Source organism: Petaurus breviceps, unplaced genomic scaffold, assembly GCF_028583685.1.
Source record: "Petaurus breviceps papuanus isolate PSGF00001 unplaced genomic scaffold, PetGlider_PUasm1.0 186, whole genome shotgun sequence".
In the NCBI taxonomy this organism is placed as follows: domain Eukaryota; kingdom Metazoa; phylum Chordata; class Mammalia; order Diprotodontia; family Petauridae; genus Petaurus; species Petaurus breviceps.
In genome coordinates, this window is record NW_027185798.1 from 56,100,324 (window position 1) to 56,121,517 (window position 21,194).

At 35.9% G+C, this 21,194-nt stretch overlaps 1 long non-coding RNA gene and 1 pseudogene across 2 annotated transcripts in view; both read right to left on the bottom strand.

The window, feature by feature from the left end:
- Positions 1-21,194, bottom strand: part of LOC138162938 (uncharacterized) — a 1,121,756-nt gene that overhangs the window by 554,698 nt on the left and 545,864 nt on the right. The window lies entirely within an intron of this gene.
- LOC138162203 (small ribosomal subunit protein uS13-like) lies at positions 19,547-20,089 on the bottom strand (annotated as a pseudogene).

A 21,194-nucleotide genomic window follows, 5' to 3' on the forward strand; every position in this document is an offset into this window, starting at 1 on the left:
TAGTACAGCTAGTGCAGGGGAGGTTGCCTAACAGGATTGTGGGGTCAAAGCATTAGAGGTTATGGTGAGGATAAAGAGTAGGTTTGAAGAAGGGAGGCAGAGAGACAGGTGAAAAGACAATAGGCTATGGTCAGAGAAGGGGATTTCAGAAATCTTGAACAAGGAGGTGCTACATGTATGGGTGATAGATGGCAAGACTTGGGGTATGACCACTTTGGGGTGTGACTGAGTACTTGGTGTGGAGTAGTTCATTAGAAAAGAGTATGTTAAAGAAGTGAGTGGTTAGCATATTTGAGGGAGAATCAATATGTATCCTGAAGTCTCCTAGTATGAGGGCAGGAGTTGAGAAGGAGAGAACAGTTGTTAGCTAGGCATCAAACTCATTGATGAAGGAAGGTGATGACCTGGACACTGTAGACAACTGCTACAAGGATTTTGATTGGGTTGTGATATGAATAGCATGAACTCAAGGAAAGAATGGTCCTGAGTGAAGGAGGAAGGGGAAGAAAGTAGAAGTGGCAACAGAAATCAATAACTATTCTAACTCTCCTGCCTTGACTTAGTAAGCCAAGTAGAATGAGTGAAAGTGCAGTTAGTACTAAAAACAATGGCAAGGGGGGCTGTCATCAGGAGAGAGTAAGGTTAAGAACTAGTAGATAGAATGAGTGGGAGAGGAATTGATTAAAATGAAGGGTAGATTCTAGCTTCCACAATGATTAAGTTTTATCATTAAAGATTTAGGAAATTCATAAGTAATATTTAAATTTTCTATCACTTTTTTGTAAGGTGATTTTCAGTAGTTTGTTAATAATTTTGCTGTTTTTTGTTTTGTTGTGTTTTTCAACTGTGTGAAAAAAAAATCTGGCAGAGAGATTCACTTGCAAGGACCTCAGTACTAAAAGCCCTAAGTTATTCATCACAAAATAGCTCTTAAGATTGCTAGCTTCATGATCTTAAAATTATATGTACTTTATAAGCTTAGAAGATGGTAAAAAAGATAACTCAATTCACTTCACAATTACATTAATTTATTTTTGCTTTTTTTTGGAGGGCAATTGGGGTTGAGCAACTTGCCCAAGGTTACAGGGCTAGTAAGTGTTAAGTGTCTGAGGCTGGATTTGAACTCAGGTCCTCATGACTCCAGGGCTGGTGCTCTATTCACCATTCCAGCTGGCCACCGTGATAAATTTTGAATATACAAAAATATGGCATGCAAGTCTAAAGGTACTTAAAGTAATGTGACACATTAATTTCTGTTGTCAATGTCACACATACACATATACTTCTTTACCAATACAGTTTTTTTTATCAGTATTGATGTTATTTCATTTTCAAAATTTTATAACAATATTTCATAGGTATGGAACCACTGCATGTGGTAAAGTAATAGTAAACAAATTTAGCCATCATGTTATTAAGGTATAAAAAAGCTATGAAATATTCATGTGAATTGAAGGTTTCAGATCATACAGGATACATTTACAAGACACAAAAACATCCATGAGGAAATATAAAAAGCATCATTATCCATATATTTTGTCTAGATATGAATTAATATTTCAAAATATCCACATATGCCATGTTTCGAATCCATAAGAGGAAGGTCAGTTGGATTTTGAAATGTAATTCTAGATGATAGATTGGATAGATAAAGCCTTAATCAGTTTTTTTAAACCTTTAGATAAAAATGAATGTAAAATGTCTGTTTTTCACACTGTGAGTTGCTGTTAAATGGACAACCCACAGAACTTTTACTTATGTACATATATCTTGGAAAGACACTAAAGATTGGTCATTAAATGAAAACAGGACTGAGTAGGAAAAAGACTGAAATACCTCTGTATTTTGCAGTGATTTTAATGACCGACTTGTTTCCCCCAGTTTCTCCCTAAAGCAAATATCCATCTTTTAAATATCAATATTCATCTAGCTAGACTATAACATAAACAGTAAAGTCTCAGAAAAAATTAGTTATAATTAAAAACCCAGTTTACCAGCAATTCTAGTCTCTATTCTCTGCCAAATTTTAAGACTTTATTTCTCCTTTCTCAATGAATTCAGTGCTGGTTTAATAGTTTTCCTTACCAATAGAAATCCTTCACTCATGCTAGAAGACTTCAATAAACATGTTTTTTTTTAAATGAACAGCTCCTCCATTCTACCTTTGCTCCAAACAAGAAGAGTCTTAATCTTGATGTTCCTATAATTCTGAAATATTCCACTCATTCCTGTATTTGATAATGATATTTATTTCTCCCTATTTACCTGTCTCCTACTTCTCCTTAGCCTATTCTTGCTTCACGTCATGATCTGAAATCTCTCCATTCTTAGAACTATCCTATGTCACTCTTCCTCTGGCTCTTTATTTCTCTTCCTCAATCCCTTGATGAATCAGTCCAACTCTAATGAGAAATGCCTTGTTCTCTTTTCCAATTCTTGATCATCCTTTGCTCCTACTCATGTGTTGCTGAAATGAGCTTGAGAAAATCAGAAAAAAAATCATAGTGGCTTAATCCATTACAATTGTATGCTAGCTAATCTCACCTGTTCCATAACTGTAACAAGACATGTCTAGTATTTATTTCTAATTGATTCCCTGGCCCATTCACTACAGCAGCAACTTAAAACTTTTCTCCTCAAAAATCTTATGTCATATCCTGTCTCCATCTTTTCAGCCAACAACCTTGGATCATACTTATCTGAAAAAAATGGGATCATTATTTATGAGAAATTTATCTTCTGTACCCTTCCTCTCATGTCATATCCATCTAGATTCCTATTTCATCCTACACATACCATGCCCTTCTCTGTAGCCCTTTGTTTTATGTATAACCAATTAAACAATCAACAATTAATTTTTTAAAATCTACCTAATACAAATTCTGTTTGGCACCAATAATACAAAGAAAAAGAAAAAATAGGCACTGTCCTTAAGGAACTTATAGTCTAATAGTGGAGGGCATACTATACAAATTGGTATACATAAGATATACAGAGGTGGGGGGGGAGCAGGTAGCACAGCGAGTAAGAGCACCGGCTCCAGTGTCAGGATGACCTGGAGATTGAATCCCGGACTGAGACACTCAGCACCACACTCAGAAATAACAGGCTGTGTAACCTTGAGCAAGCTACTTAACCCCAATTGCTTTAAAAAAAAAAGATATACAGAGGTAGAATTGGAGAAGAAAGCTTTAGCCATGGTAGAGATAAGGGAAAAAAGGGTAACAGGAGAAAATGACATATGAGTTAAGTCTTAAAGGAAGCCAGGGCTTCTAAGAGGCAGAGACTATGAGGGAAAACAGCAGATGTAGGAAACTACCAATGAAATTGAAAATGACATAATGATGAAAGATGGTTCATCGTGTATAAGGAACAGCAAGTATGCCTACATTTCTAAATGGTAGAGTTTTGTAGGAGAAAAACCATATAAAACATTGGAAAGACTGGAAGATGGCAAACCATGAGGAGTTCCAAATGCTAAATAGAGGTGCTTTTATTTGAACTGAGAGATAATAGGGAGCCATTTAATTATATTGAATAGGTGGGTGGCATGATCAGATCTATGCTATAAGAACATCACTTTGGCAACTGTGTGAAGGATAGACTGGAGTAGAGAGAGATTAGGCAGGGAGTCCAATTTGCAATAGTCTATGTAAGAAGAGATGAAGGTCTGTATTATGTTGTATGAATACAGAGAGAGATAGGCAATAAATTTTGTGCAAAAAGAAATGATATGATTTCACAATTGATTGGATATACAGAGTGATTGAGAGTGAAAACTTGAGAGTGGAATCAAGGTTGTAAGCCTAAGTGACTGGAAGGATGGTGGTGACCTCCACAATAATAATGGGATTGAGAAAAAGGTTAAGTTTGGGGGAAAATGAGTTCTGCTTTTATAAATTGAGTTTAAGATACTTTTGAGACATCCAGTTTGAAATGTCCAATAGATAGTGATACGGGCTACATCTAAAGAGATGTGTTTTGGATTTAAATGTATGTAAGTAGTTTCCACGGAGAAGAGAATTGACCACATGGGAACTTATAAAATTACTAAGTGAAGTAGTACAATATAAAGAAAAAAGAGAAGAAAAGCCAGTAAAAAAATACCTTGGAGGACACTAAATCAGAGTGGATGTGATATATGTGAAGGTCCTGAAAAGGAGACTGAGAAGATCAGTCAGTTAAATCAAGGAGGAGAATCAAAAAAGAACAGTCACAAAATCCAGGCAGGAGAGAATATCTAGAAGGTAGTCACAACTTGCTAAATAGAGGTAGGAGTATGAAGATTGAGAAAAGGTCAATATACTTGACAATTGAGAAACTGCTGCTAACTTTTGAGGGGGTATTTTTCGTTGATTTATGAGGATGGAAGGTGTTATGCAGGGGGTCTAGAAGAAAGTGAGAGAATGCTAAGTGAAGACATTAAATCTAAATAGTTTTCACAAGAAACTTACCTGAGAAAAGGAGAAATATGGAAAAATAGCTAAGAGGAATGGTAGGATTTAGGGAAACCATTTAGGGGTATGGATGACTTAGGCTTGTTTGCAGGTTACAGTGAAGGAATCAAGACATGAAGAACATTTAAACAGAAGGTGTAGGTGGGTTGTAATCTGTGCTATTAAAGGATATAACCATATATGGATCATTAAAAATATTATAAATAAAAGAAAATATAAGAAAGAAAAACATTCATCATTTACCACATGATCAGTTGATAACCACCTAAATTTTTCACTCATGGAAAACTAAGAAACATTATTGTCACCATATATGCACCAGATAAGGCTTTCAGTTCTGCTGGGTTTCCCCATGCAGATTATCCTTAGTACTCTTCTTTTCTTTAAACTTCTCTATTCTTCACAAATACATTATTCTATCATTCTATTCTATTATTCCCAAATCTACCTAATAACTGTTTCCACACAGTTCTCATATCTGGCTTACAACTTTACCCAAATATAGCTATTGATCCAACAAGTCAACAAATTCAACAAGCCTTGGTTCACTACTTGCTATATGCAATGTGCTGTGCTAGACCTAGAGATAAATAGACAAAAACAAAACAGTTCTGTATTCAAGAAGCTTACAGTCTTCTGATACTATACCCATTACAACAAGGTTGAATTCTTAATCCAAGTAGGGGGACTCAGTATCTGCCTATCATGCTATTATTTGATAGGTTTGAGAAATTAGTTGCCTAAAAAATCTCCTCTTATTTCACTAACCTATACTCCTTTGAGGTCCTCTTTTAAATTAAATTTTTCTGGGAGCATAAAACATTCAATATTTTACCCTTAGTGTAAGATATTTTTTCAAATCACTTTATCTTGGAACGTGCTGAGAATTCAGCACCTTGAAAATACTGACTGTCTTGGTCAAAAAAGAATGCTGAAATGGAACTTCTAACTAGGAAATGCCCTAGGAAAAAGAGGCAAGAGGACGCTGGATTCAAATATCCCTTACCTTCCAATATTGCCTGGGACCAGCCTTTCTGCTTCTGGCCCTCTGCAAAATTTCTATCAGGCACATGGAAGAGGGAAGAATGGGTACCTAGGGGATTGGCTGTTAGTTTCTTATTGAGGTATTCTGATCTAAGCTATAAAATGCTTCATCACAATGTTTGTTTCCAAACAGAGCATTTCATTGCATCAAAGGGGGGACTGCAGCCAAAATGGTTAATTAATGGCTAATCAAGATGTGGCTAGTGTTTCCTCTGCTGTTAATGAGCCATATGCAAATGATAAATAAACTAAATCTAGTTAATACTAATGCATTTTCCTACAGAAAACACTATAATAAAGACCACAATTTTTTTTTCCTTCAGACTAAAATAGTGCCTTGCATTTAATAACTATGTACTGAGTTGTGCATCTCTAAACCTAATCTGGACTCCCAGATCAAATTCAATTATTTTAAAAAGAAAATCAAATGCTAGAACACTGGTTGCAGGCAAAAATACAGTGGTTTAGTCAATGGTTCACTATATCACCTTTCTCTAGCCACCTCACATCTATTTCCAGGCTTAAATTTCCAAATTTAACACTATGCTATTGACCTCTCATACCTATCATATGTCTCTTCATTAGTCCTTGGTGAACTGCAACTTTAATTCTCTAAAGAATATGGTATTCTTTAACATGTAGCTAAATAATATCACCAGAAATATATTGAAAAATGGACCTTGGTTAGAGCCTCTTAAATCTCAAGGATTTCAAAGCTAATTGGTTCATTTGAAATCCTTTCTGTATTCCCTCCCAATAAAAATATAACTTTAGACAATTATATATCATACCCCTATCCCTGACCTACTATAGTACAGACTTTGTGGAATTTCTCCTTCAGTGAGATCTGGGACTTTCTTGGTTGAGATGAATTATCATACTTCCAATGTGAGACTTTCTTCACTGTTTTGTCTAGTATAAATTCTCCTATGTATGATTTCTCGGATTTCTGTTTTATTCTAGACTTGTATACAAATATTTTTTCCCCTCTATTTGCTATATACGTTCATTGTGGAACTGGCATTTGGTAGACAGGAAATAAAGACTTGTATATATAGCTTGGTACACTTCTTTTCCATTAAGTAATGCTGAGCAGGAATATAGCTTGAACTTAAAAAATACTTCCACTAAACTAAAAATATATTAGGGAACATAGAAATATTATTCTAGCTTAATAATCTTCCCTTTGTAGAGAGCAGTGTGGCCAACCTTTGGCCCAAATTTTCTGCTTTCCTATCTGGCAGGATTCAAAGTCTCCCTTGGAGAAAGAGAATGGGGGAAACACTAGATGCTAGATAAGTCCATTCTTGCTTGCTTCCCTGCAGGTCACATCTAGATAGACAAATTTGGCCATATATAAGCTATATGGGCAAAACAAAATAGTATTTATGCATGTAAGATACATACACACATATATGTGGGCATATGTATGTGTGTGTATGAGTATCTTCTTCCTTCTATTATTTTCCTTAAAACATTAGGCTCTACCTGCATGGTGCTCAATTGCAAAATATAACAGACTCTCCATATATAAGATAGCAGCAAAACATTTATTCAGACACCAGAAAACCAAATCCCAACATCATGAAACTGAATCCATCAGAGCAACATAGGAGTTAATACACCACAAAGTAGCAGAGAGCTACATCATCCTTTAGCCTTCCCACAAACCAGCACAAGCCTAGCTGGCAAATATCAACTTTTACTCACAAACCTGTCTGTCTATCTTGGAAGCATGCTCTCCTCCCAACCGTCTAGTCTAACTCTGACTCTCATCTTCCTGTGGCATCTGCTCTACCCTTCAGCAAACTCCTCCTACCACAGACTTCATGTGATTACATCCAGCCCCTGGGGGGCAGAATTTATTTTCAAAGCAGAGAAGGTCTTCAAATTCCCTTAGGCTTATTAAGGGGGAGGGAAGATCTTCAAATTACTATTATCATTATACCTCCTGGTAAGTCATGTATTGACAGACCCATATGGTCTTACATAATCTATATGGGCAAAAAAATAGTATGTATGCATGCAAGTGATATACATACACATAGATGTATGTGTGTGTATCTTCTTTCTTCCATTATTTTCCTTAAAACATTAGGCTCTTTATCTGTCATATCCTCATCTAAATTGTCTGCCTCTCCAGTTATTTCACATTATGCAGTTGAACTTAATTTTTAAAGTGATTGAACCAAACAATGCTCACAGTAAAATATTTTTTCCCTGTCCATTTCATTTCTATTTTCTTTCACTGCCTTAAATAAACTTGAAGTATTTCTCTGAAAGACAAGAGATTTGCTAAGAATTCATTTTTCTGTTTGACCCAGAAATACCACTTTTAAGGTAATAACCCAAAGAGATCATAATAATGGGAAAAGGACCCATGTGTACAAAAATATTTATAGCAGCTCTTTTTGTGGTGGCCAAGGACTGAAAATTGAAGGGATCCCCGTCAATTGGGGAATGTCTGAACAAGTTGTGGTATATGAATGTAATGGAATACTATTGTGGTACAAGAAATGATAAATAGGTGGACTTTAGAAAATCTTGGAAAGACTTATGTGAACTGATGATGAGTGAAGTGAGCAGAACCAGCATAATGTTCACAGAACAGAAACAGCCACATTGTATGATGATTGATTTTGATTGACTCAGCCCTTCTCAGCAATGCCAGGAACTAAAACAGTTCCAAAAAACTTATGATGGAAAATGTCATCCACACCAGGAGAAAGAACTATTGAGTCAGAATGCAGAGTAAAGTAGACTATTTTTTAAATTATTTTTTGCTTTTTAATTTTCTTTTTCATGGTTTCTCCCATTCATTATAATTCTTCTATGCAACATGACTAATATGAGAATGTTTTTTATAGCAATTCATGGGAAAAACCCATATCAGATTTCATTCTGTCTTGGTGAGAGAATGGTCAGGGAGGAGGAGGAAATTTAAAACTTATGGAAGTGGATGTTGAAAACTAAAAATAAATAAATCGAAGAAAGTGAGGGGAAAAAGAATTCATTTTTGACTGAAATCTTGAGTCCATACAACTAAAAGAAATTCCATTTCTATCATTGCAATACTTTGATTTTTTGTAGCTATTATTAAGCAAAGAAATTAAAAAAAACTCATGCAACATTTTATTCTTTTATTTTGCCAACTGTTCTATAAATATTCTGTAGCACAGATTCAGGTATTTCAACATGTCATTCTATTTCAGAATTAGCATGACCATGTGCATATAATTCAATGGCATCAAATTTTTTTTCTTATAATAACCTACCTCTTCATTTTTGTATTGAAAGTGTTTCCATTTATTATATTCTTCCTTTTGCCTATGATAGACAGATGCAGACTGATAACATGTAAAAACCATCAACTAGCTTGCATGTATCAAATTAATTTAATTTTTATTTTCATTAATTACAGACACCACTTTATAATTTACAATAAATCAAATTCCACATTATTTTAAACCATATTAATTGTGACCTAATGCCTTATATGATATTCATTAGAAAAGATGCATTTGTTGTTTCCAGTTGTAATTAGTCTCACTTTGTGAACACCCCTTTCAATGATAGGCGGGAAGGTGTTTTGTTAACAAACAGCCCATACCTGCTCCCTTTACCTGACACCTCTTCAGCATGGATGGCATGGGTGAAAATTACAGAGAGATGTTTTTATTTTCCTGTGGTAAAAAAAGTTAAATTACAGCTGCCTGAAAATGGAACAATAAGAAGTAATATAGGCAGTTAAAATTATATTTAGTTTGAGGTCATAAGACCTAGATTCAAATTACATCCCTGTGTGACTTAAAGGGTAGCCCACATCTCAAATTCCATGTGCATGGGATTCACCTCATTGGTGGAGATTTTGATTCAGTGCTATTTGATTACGTGAAGGGTAGAATTAGTGAGAGCTTGGGAGAAGAGAAGTTCTAGTCTTCTGGCTTCCAGCTTTAAGAGAGCAAGAAAAAGATACTGATGGAGTAGATGCTGGCAATATCTATTCATGACTCCCTTCAGGCTATAGATAGATTCATATGGTGTGTAAAATGTGTAATATATACAACACACACACAAGTCACTTAAACTTAGAGCTTTGCTTATATTATCTCTAAAGTGAGGGTGTAAGGACGGCTAGGTGGCACAGTGAATAGAACAATGGCCCTAGAGTCAGGAGGACCTGAGTTCAAATCTAGCCTCAAACACTTAACACACACACACACACACACACACACACACACACAGCTAGCTTGTGACCTTAGGCAAGTCACTTAGCACCAGTTGCCCTCCAAAAAGCAAAGTAAAATAAAATAAAATAAAGTGAGGGTGTTGGACCTTACAGGTCTCTACCAGGATTCATTTTATGATCCTGTGAGCAAACCTCCATTAAACCATGAAAATGATACAAAACCATCATCTCTTGCATGTCATATTGGATTGCTTATACAAGACCTCTGTTTTCATACTATGTTGGAGAAGTAAATACTAAGTGTCACTTTAATAAAAAAGACTGTTCACAAAGATCATTTTTGACAGGAGATAGGAACTGGACCTATTTCATTGATTTCATTGGTATAGAGAGCTTCTCTGCAATTTATGGTCTTAGAGAATTTCCTAGAGCACCAAAAATGATTAACTCAGGTTCACATAGCCAGTATATGTCAGAAGTAGGATGTGAATTCAGGTCTTCTTGGATTCAAGGCCAGCATTCTAAGATCAACTAAATTGTTCTAATTGCAACAATCTGGGATTATGGTCATGATAGCCTCTTTCCTGGAGTACATGATCTCATAATTGATCCCAGCACAGTGCATATGTGAAGGCTCCCAATAACAATAATATACTATTATATATGTATATTGGCATGTGTGTATGTATGTATGTATACGCACATGTCCTTATTAGCCCCAGATGCTACTAAATCTATATAACCTTTGTGATTCCAAAAATCCATCAGGCACCTGAAATAATGATCCTGAGAGTCTTAAACTTCAAACTGGATCATGTTCAGAGCAGCTTAGCACAATGATTGTCTTATTGGATTTTTTCCCATTGACACACAAAGGAAGCCCTTATCTCTGCTGCCTTCCAGCTTTCAGAAAACCTGTATAGCATATTTCAAAAGTGAATCTTCTCAGGGAGTCCTGCAACAGACAGATTAGAATAATAGAAGATACCCTGTTGAAGGAGTAAATAAACCTCCCTTAAAAACAAATGGCTCATTTTTAATAGTTTCTCAAGAGCTTTCACAAATGGCATATGTTCTTTAAGCAAGAGCTCATCTTTCATTGCCATCCAAACTCACACCAAGGCTCATTGGCTTTGTTCAGTTGGAAGCTTGCACATTATGTCATCCATCATCCTGGCATGCCCAAAGTGGTGGAACACATATCAGCTAAAGTCATTCTTTAGAGTAAGGCTGGTTTCAATAGTGAACAGGTTTCAAAGAACCCCCAATCTTATTCAAAGATCTAGTGCTAAATTTGTATACTTGGAGAAACCAGGGAAACTTACATAAGGAGGCAGATATTTGTATTATTAGGGAGGACACCTTTTGACCTAGGTAAAGTTTTAGACAACATGGCCAAAATTTCTTTGACTATCTCCTTAGTTTTGGCTCCATTCTCCTCTTGGAAAATTCCCTCCAATACAGAGGGAAGCCTCAGAAACTGTGACTTATTTCCATTAGCACTTTCAGAAAGAGATTAGAGACCTTACAGTAAATATACCCTGAGCACAGGCTATGCAGAATGAAGATTTGTGGGAAAAACCTCAACACTTTATAGAAAAAAAATAACCTTCATCTCCCATGGAATCTCACCTTAATCTGTGGGAATAAGGCAAGTAAATGACTATTACTAAGTTAGAACCAAGTCAGTCATAACCATCTTATTCATTTGCTAGAATTTTTTACTCTAAGGTAATAAACCATCTAATTGTATTTATTTAATATTTACATTTTTTTTAAAAATGCAATCTTTCTCATTGTAATATAAACTCCGTCAAGGGTAGGGAGTATATTTTACCTTTCTTAGTGTTTCTAACACTTAGATAGAAAGTAGTTAAATTCTTGTTGAATGACTGACCATGCCTTGACAACTACATTGCCTCTGGGTACTCTCTATATAGAAGGTAGCCATTTCCAAAATATAATGAAATACCAAAGGACTAGAATGAAAGTCCCAAAATACCTTGATCCAAGCTTTTTTGCTTTCTGGCTTTGTAATCTTTAGTGAATCATTGATTCACTCTTTATTTTTGTTCTCCTATTGGGAAATTGTGGAGAGGAATATCTGTCCTTGTTACCCCATATTTGGGCAAGATGGACAAATATTAATAAAAATATGGGATGACAATAATAACCAATATTTAGGTAATGCTTTCATATTTGCAAAGTGCTTCATATGTATTATCACATTTGGTCCTTTCAATAACCCTATGGACATAAGTACAATGGGTGTGATTCACATTTTACAGTTGGAAAAATAATTTACTTCTGGTAATAAGTGTCAGAAACATGATTTGAACTAAATCGCACCTGACTTCAAGTCTAGCACTCTTTCTATTACACCATATTGCCTTGAAATATATAAAAACTTTGCAAAATATATGTTGAGAAGTAGACAAGGATTTTGTACTTTGTTGCTACAAACCTACTGTAAACCAATCTCGTTAAAATTTGGGACGAGTTTTTACTTATAATAATTCAAAAGAAACATTCTAATGGGAATTCAAATACTTTGAAAATATAGAATGAAGTTGAGAGGTGGAAGGCATTTTAGAGATTATACAACTCCTTCTGGACTGACTATCCTTACTCCCACCGGTATTGACTGTGAGTTGTCCCCAGAGAATCATTGACAACTGTTTGCTCTGGGTTATAGGGATTACCTTTGGAGTAGGGGTATAGTTTCTAGTAGTAACTCTAGTACTATTTCTAAGAAGCCACTATTTCATGTGCTGTCCATTTATTATCAATAAGCCAGCTAGAATTAATTACCTTCTAAAAGGAGGTATTTACTGAGATAGAATTTTAAAAAAAATAGGTACAAAATACCCCCCTAAAAAAAGAATTAATTCTTTTCTTCTACAAATAAGGTATTTGGGGAGAGTGGTCTCATTTTCAGGGAGGAAATGGGTCAAAGATGTGGCAAAGGGCTATTTAGTTCTTATGAAAATTGAGTCTATTTTGGGTTGTTGCTGTTAGACAACTGAAGTTACTTTTCCTTAGGTTATATTTAGTTTGTCCTCAGCTCCTGATACAAATGTTGAATAAAGCACTGCTACTCCAGGAACACTGATACCTAAGGCAATGGGAATCCAAAATTTTCTGAATTCTTGGTCAAGGTATGGAAAAAGAGGCAGATTCTTCTCTTTTGGGAAGCAATAAGTTCTCCAGGTCTTGTCTGAAACTTCTCAAGCATGAGTCTGGTCTCCTAATACTGAATTATAAACTGGCTAGCTGTTTTATCTAAAGCCCCACAAAGCACTCCTGATTCTCTTTAACCAATCACTAGGAATTTCTTAAGTGGGATCATTTCATGTACAATATATCATTTGCAACCAATTCACACCTTTGAGAGATTAATTGGTTCATCAGAGGAATTGTTATCATCCTTTTTGTACTTATGTTTGACTAATAGATTGATTCAATTGACTCAATTAAAAGGGGGACATCATCTGATAAAGGTAGAGTAGTGAAAACTGTTAATTAATTGAAGTGAATATGGTAGGACACTTTTTTAGTGGACCTTACTTCCATTTTACAGATGAAGGAACTAAGGCCCATGGGGGTAAAATGACTTGTGCAAGATTGCACATCAAATTAGTGGCTGATCCATAATGAAAAATCTTTGGTCTTGACCCCCAAATCAGTGTTCCTTCAACTTCCATCAAGCTACTTGACTAACCCACCATCACTTTATATACATAGCACCCTTAACAGTTATGAAACAACTACAATGTAGTAGGTTTATTAGAAGGAACAGAAGTATTCTTATTTCCTCCACTTTGTGGCTTGAATAACTTCTCAGGAGATATAAATGAAATAGTAACGGCAGATGGCATGAGAGAGAATCATTTAAATAGTTTTGCTCTTGTCAAATTACTGTGGTTGGAATAATTTTATTACTTATTAGCATCATCATCAATATGACAAATATATACTGTATTTTATAAGATTTTAAGCCAATATACTGTACTATATTTGAAGAAAACTAACTTGTTCTACTCCCTATTTTTCCAAGGAAAGACTGAGTCATGTATGTGTGTATTACTAGTAGACAAAAAAGCATCTAGAATTTACATATATATATATATTTATTTAGTTAGTTTTGAACTTCTAAAATGATTTCAGGTGAAGATTGTGGAGTAAAGTGTTAAAATACTGCCTGATTATGAATTTAGTATCAATTTGACTCAAAGATTTAATAGCATGATAAGGAATGTGAAATGTGTTCAATCCTGTTGGTCAGTCTCCTTAAAACAAAACAAAACACTTGTTGGCCTCCTTGGTAGTGGATCTTTTTAGCTAGACTATCTTCTTGAAGGTAGTGAGAATCAATGCTGACTGCTTGGCTAAGATTCTGGCCCATAGATTCCTTCACTTCTGAAGAAAATGCACAAACATTTTTGGAAAGTGATTGAAAATACAAATTGCAATGACTGTTGTAGCACAGATTCAAGATGGAAGTGGGATACTATGAGCAGGGGCATTGTGAGGATTTAAGAATATAATGGATGTAAAACACTGAAAATCTTAAAGCACCATATAAATCTCAATTGTTGTTGCTGTTATCATGATTAGTGTACAGTCACAAGGCCTTCAGTTTAGTGACTTCATTCCTTGAGCCTTCCACTGCATCCATGCTGAGCTCAGGCAGAGTTTATAGAGCCATATAGGGGTGTAGTGGTTAATATTAAACAACAAGGTGCTTCGGGGTGACGAAAAGATGCACGCACACTTTTAAGGTTAATCGGCATTATTAACATTATCTTAAGTGTTATGTTTTTAAGTGTCATTAAAACTTTCTTAAGTCTAGAATCCCACAGAGCCATAAATCAGATGCTAATTTATAACTGCTGATTTCTAAGGTTTAAATGTTCACAGGGGCTCCAGCACATCTCTGATTGCTAGTGATTTTGAGAAGGAAAGCATCACATTCAGAAAATTCTTTCTCTAAAAGGACCTGCAAAAGTAGTGTATATTATACGATACTTCCAAAGTGTATCTTGAAACTTTGGGTTGAAGGTAACTGCTGTGACATGTATGACATTCCTTTACAGAATGTTCAGTATCAAAAATAATTCAATTTCAGGCCACCAGAGGCAGTTTCTGGTCAACGATTTCATGTGGATGATTTCCAAATTGCTATATTTAGTGAAGCCAAGATACCATTCTGAACACTTTCAGAAATAACAATATAATTTACTCATTGTAATTTTTAAATTTCCATTCATTTCTTTTTTTTTACTTCACAATCATTTGCCATTATATATTTCCCTTATCTCTCCTACCCAGAGAATCTTCCTTTGAAACAATGAAGTATAAAAAGCAATAAATAACTAAATACACAGATTAAGCAAAGTGCAAACAAAGGAATGAATGCATAAGTAACTAAATAACTAAATGAAGTAACGAACAAGCAGACAGTCAGAGAGCTGATAAATAGATGACAGATATGTGAATAAATATAATTTCAACATAACCAAATGATACATTGGTCATGCTTAACAGTATTTAATATATTTAAAGCTTTGGTCCTCCTGTTTGGTGAATGGAAGGAAATAATTTCCCAACTCTTCTCCAGGACCAAGCCTGGTCATTATAATTCATATTATTATAATCAATCACATGAATTTGTCAAATACTGACTTTGTGCCAGGCACCGTGCTGAGGAAGAGAAAGGGAATAAGAATTTATACGGTACCTACTATGTTCCAAATAGGTGGCACAGTGTACAAAGCACTGGGCTGAAATCAGCAAGACTCATTTTTGTGGTTTTCACTTTCAAATCTGATTTCAAACACTTGTTAGCTGTATGATCCTAGGCAAGTCAATGAACCCTATTAGCCTCAGTTTCTCATCTGTAGAATAAGCTGGAGAAGGAAGTAGCAAACCACTCCAATATCTTTGCCAAAAAAACCCCAAAAAGGGTTCACAGAGAGTCAGATATGCCTGAACAGTACAAAAACTATGTTGCATATACTATGTTGTATTACAGTATGAACTTTATAAATATTAAATCATTATATCCTTACAACACCCCTGAGAGGTAGGAGCTTTTATTATCCCATTTTCACAGATAAAGAAACAGGCAAAAATGCTTATGACACTTGCCTAGGGCCACACAGTTAGCAAATATTTGAGGCTGGATTTGAATTCAGGCCTTCTGGATTCCAGGCCCAATGCTGAATTCACAGCACCACTAGCTGCCTCTGGTTCAAGAAATATAATTACAAACAACATACATACATATAAATATACACAAAGATACACACAATGAATAAATGGTTAGGTAATTTATATTATTAAATTCAGTACCATGCCTTAGTTTATCATTACTCAAATCCTGATTTCTGATATCAAGTATATTAGATATCCTGACCAATTTTGTGTCACCCAAGAATATAATGAGTATATCATCAATTCATTTATCCAAATCACTGATAAAAATGTTAACTAGCATAAGGCCTAGGACAAATCCATAGGCTAGTTCCCTAATGACATACTGATGCACTGACATGGACCCATTAACAACTGTCTTGGGTCCCGGTTACTAACTAGTCCTGAATTTACTTGATCATAGTATTATTTTCTAGCAGCTATCTCTCCATCTTCTCCACAAAAAATAAGATGGGGTACTTTGTCAAAAGATTTTCAGAAATCAAGATAAACTATGTTTACCACATTAGCCTCATTTATTAGCTTAGTGATTTTGTCAAAGAAGGAAATGAGGTTAGTCTGGCATACCTTCTTCTTGAAGGAGTCCTGATGGTTCTTTGTCATCACAACTTTCCTAGCTGGATGAGATGTACTAATGTGTCTCCCTTCTTTGCAATCATGAATGTTTAGATGTCTTTCACCTTCATATATTGCTGAGTTTGACTTATGTGCTAGTGTTGTTGAATTGTTTGAATTTTTCTTTTTTAATTGATTTTTTCTAAAATTTAAATACACAGTAAGAAAGGGAAAAGAAACATTACAAACTTAATGCATTAAAACATAAATGCAAAATAAGAAAATAAAAATTGTATCACTTGCAGAGAAGAAGATAAGAAAGGATTCAAAATATGTAGAAATTAATTTCCATTTAAAGAAAACCTATATAATAGATACTGTTTGTTGTGTTGAGAGTTGTCCATCTTTTCTTTTTTTACTTGTAAGTTTTTTTGTTCTCTGCTGTGCACTTTTTACTTTGTCCTTTTTCCCCCCTTCCTCCCTCTACCCCCACCCCAGAAGGCTACAATTTAGCAAGGATATTTATATATAGATATATACATCCACATATAAATATATACATACATATATACATAAAATATACTTTCCCTAACAAATTCTACTCCTGATTTTTGTTTTATGTTTGTGCACGTCTCTTATTTCCTATCCCTCCTGACTCCTCTACTTCACTTCTGCCGACTGCCTTGCCTTTCTGTTACTTAACCTACGGCCCTCCGCCAAGGATCTCTCCCTTATGCTCCCATTCCCACTAACTGAAACACTCTTCTATACTCCCCTTAACTTATTCCCCCATCCTGTGCTCTAGAGATCCCTCCCTTATCTTCTTCCCCAATCCTATCCCCTTAGTTTTCTATTTTTCAGAATTTAGAAGAGGCTTATACTTTTCTAGGTATATATGTATTATTCCCCCTTGAACCTATTGCTTATAAAAATAGGCTACCAGAACTAATAGCCCTTCTCCCTCTTTTAATTACTCTGTGTCAATTCTTCCTCTCACCTCATGTGTATAAGATAAATGCTCATTTTAGCTGTTCCTAAACAGTTTTACTTTTTAAAGTCATGTCATACTCAGGTCTACCCCCATAATTAAAAAAAAATAGGTAAAAAACTTTTTAGTTTTTTCAATTTATTAATTTATTTTTAGTTTTCAACATTCACTTTCACAAGATTTTGAGTTACAATTTTTCTCCCCATATTTCCCTTGTCCCCCACACCAAGATAGCAAGCCTTCTGAATACCTCTTCCCCTAATCTGTTCTCTCTTATATCCTCCCCAATCCCTACCCCCCAACTTTCTAGTAGGGCAAGATGAATTTCTATACCCCAGTGCCTGTATATCTTATTTCCCAGTTGCATGTAAAGAAACAATTTTTTTAACATTTGTTTTTAAAATTTTGATCTCTAGATTCTTTCATTTCTTCCCTCCTCACCCACCCCCACTGGGAGGACATACAATTCAATATAGGTTGTACATGTGTAGTTACACAAAATATTTCCATAGTTGTTATATTGTGAAAGACTTTTCCCTCCATCCTACCCTGTCCCCACTTATTCTATGTTTTACTTTAACCCTGTCTCTTTTCAAAAGTGTTTGCTTCTAACTATCCTCTCCCCAAATCTGCCCTCCCTTCTAGCAACCCCCCTCTTATCCCCTTACCACCTACTTTCCTGTAGGGTAATATACCCAACTGAGTGTGTATGCTATTCCCTCCTTCAGCCAAATTCAATGAGAATAAAGTTGTCCCATTCCCTTTCACCTTCCTGCTCTTCTCCTCCATTGTACTAGTTTTTTCTTGTCTCTTTTATATGAGATAATATGCCTTATTCTAACTCTCCCCTTTCTCCTTCTTCCAATATATTCCTTTCTCACCTCTTAATTTTATTTTTAGATATCCCTTCCTATTCAACTGATTCTGTGCCCTCTATGTATACATGTTCATACATATACACACACTCACATATATATTTATACACACATACACCATATATACATACACACACATATATATTCCCATCAACTATCTTCATACTGAGAAAAGTCTCATGAGTTACAATTATCGTTCTTCCATGTTGGCATGCAAATAGTTCAACTTAAATAAGTTCCTTATGATTTCTTTTTTCTATTTGCCTTCTCATGCTTCTTGTATTTGAAAATCAATTTTTCTGTTCAGCTCTGGTTTTTTTTCATCAACAATGCTTGAAAATCCTCTATTTCATCGAATAGCCATATTTTCCCCTGAAGAATTATTCTCAGTTTTGCTGGGTAGGTGATTCTTAGTTTTAATCCTAGCTACCTTGACCTCTGGAATATCATATTCCAAGCCCTTTGATCACTTAATGTGGAAGCTGCTAGATCTTGTGTTATCCTGATTGTGTTTCCACAATACTCAAATTGTTTCTTCCTGATTGCTTGCAGTATTTTCTCCTTGACCTGGGAACTCTAGAATTTGGCTATAATTTACCTAGGAGTTTTCTTTTGGGTATCTTTTTCAAGAGGTGATCAATGAATTCTTTTAATTTATATTTTTCCCTCCAGTTCTAGAATTAGTGCAATTTTCCTTGAGAATTTCTTGGAGGACAATTCCTTGACTCTTGTTTTGATCATGGCTTCAGGTAGTCCAATAATTTTTAAATTATCTCTTCTGGATCTATTTTCCATATCAGTGGTATTTACAACGAGATATTTCACATTGCCTTCTATTTTTTTTCATTTGTTTGGATCTTGCTTTCTTGATTTCTCATAAAGTCATTAGTTTCAGGGAAGCTAGGTGGCGCAGTGAGTAAAGCACCAGCCCTGGAGTTGGGGGGACCCAAGTTCAGTTCCGGCCTGAGACACTTAACACCCACACAAAAATACTAGCTGTGTAACCTTGGGCAAGTTCCTTAACCTCAATTGCCCTCCAAAAGGCAAAAAAGAAAAAAAAAGAAAAAGATAAAGTCATTAGTTTCCATTTGCTTCAGTCTAATTTTAAAGGAATTATTCTGTTCAGTGATCTTTTTCCATCTGGCCAATTCAACTTTTTAAGGCATTCTTCTTCTCATTGGCTTTTTGGGTCTCTTTTGCCATTTGATTTATTCTATTTTTTTGATATAAACTATTTATTAATAGACAAGGCCAGTGAAGTAGTTTACTTCTTCTTGGACACACCCACAGCGTGACCCCTGTGGCCTGTAGTCTTGTTGTGCTGGCCTCGGACCCAGAGACCCCAGAAATGCCGAAGCCCACGATGTGCCTGAATCTTCTTCAGTCGCTCCAGATCTTCACAAAGCTTATTGTCCAGACCATTGGCCAGAACCTGGCTATATTTTCCATCTTTTACATCCTTCTGTCTATTAAGAAACCAGTCTGGAATCGTGTATTGCCAGGGATTCTGCATGATGGTGATCACGCACTCCACCTCATCTTTAATGAGCTCACCAGCCCTTTTGGTGAGGTCAATGTCTGCTTTCCTCAATACTACATGAGCACATCTTCGACCCACACCCTTGATGACTGTGATGGCAAAAGCTATTTTTCATCTTCCATCAATGTTGGTGTTGAGCGCTCTCAAAATGCGCTGGAACTTCTCGGGGATTACAAGAGACATGGCTGCAATGGCGGTGTGAGAACCTTCTCTGGAAGACCGATTTAGTCTATTTTTAAGGTGTTATTTTCTTCAATCAGGCTGTTGACTTGCTATTCATGATTTTCTTGCATCATTCTTATTTCTCATCCCAATTTTTCCTCCACTTCTCTTATTTTAGTTTCAAAATCCTTCTTGAACTCCTCCATGCCTGTGACCAGTTCATATATTTCTTGGAAACTTTTGATGCAGGAGTTTTGACTTTGTTGTCCTCTTCAGCTTCCATTTTTTGATCCTTTTGGTCCCCCCAAAAGTTTCTATGGTCTGATTGTGCTTCCTCTCTTTGCTCATCTTGCCAGCCAATTACATTGACTTTTGAGTTCTTTGCCATGATAGAACTCTGCTTCCATAGTGGAGAGAGATTTGTCCCAAATTGCTGGGATTTTTTTGCCATTGTCAGAGCTATGAGGAGGGAGCCCTCTCTACAGCCACCACAAGCTCTGGCACACTAGTGTTCCTCAGCCCAGAACCACCACCTAAGACAGCAACCCAGATCCAAGAGGGTCAAAGCAAGAACAATTGCCCTCTGAATGGTTGTTTGGTCCCCCACTGGTCTGCAGGCCAGGAGCTCCAGGTAACCACCTGGAAGCAATTGCACCTTCTGTACTGGGGCCTCATCTTGCCCTGGAGGAAAGGGCTGACTTAGCTCTTGGAACTACGCAGTTCCAAAAGAGTTCCCTACTGACCTTTTACTTTCTCTTTGGCTTTTATGGGTTGAGAAGTCTGGAAAAAGCCACAGCTCTCAGTGATTCACTCCCCTGAAGTCTTCTTCAAGATGTGTAGGCCACAAGTCTGGGCTGGCATGGCTCACCCGGGACTGTGCTCAACTCTCAGCTCAGTGCAATAGACCGATCCTGTCAGCCTGACAGACTGCCTTCAGTGGGAAATTTGTTTCTCTCTGTCACTTTGTGGGTTCTGTAGCTCTAAAATTTGTTTAGAGACATTTTAAAACAGATATTGCATGTGGTTGGAGCTGGAGATAAAGCAAGTTTCTGCTTTTACTCTGCCATTTTGGGTCCAGCCCTCTACCCCAATCTTTCTTACCAATAATCCAATTACTAATAAAAATCTTAGACATATGTTTAAAAATTTATATACATAAAATATACAT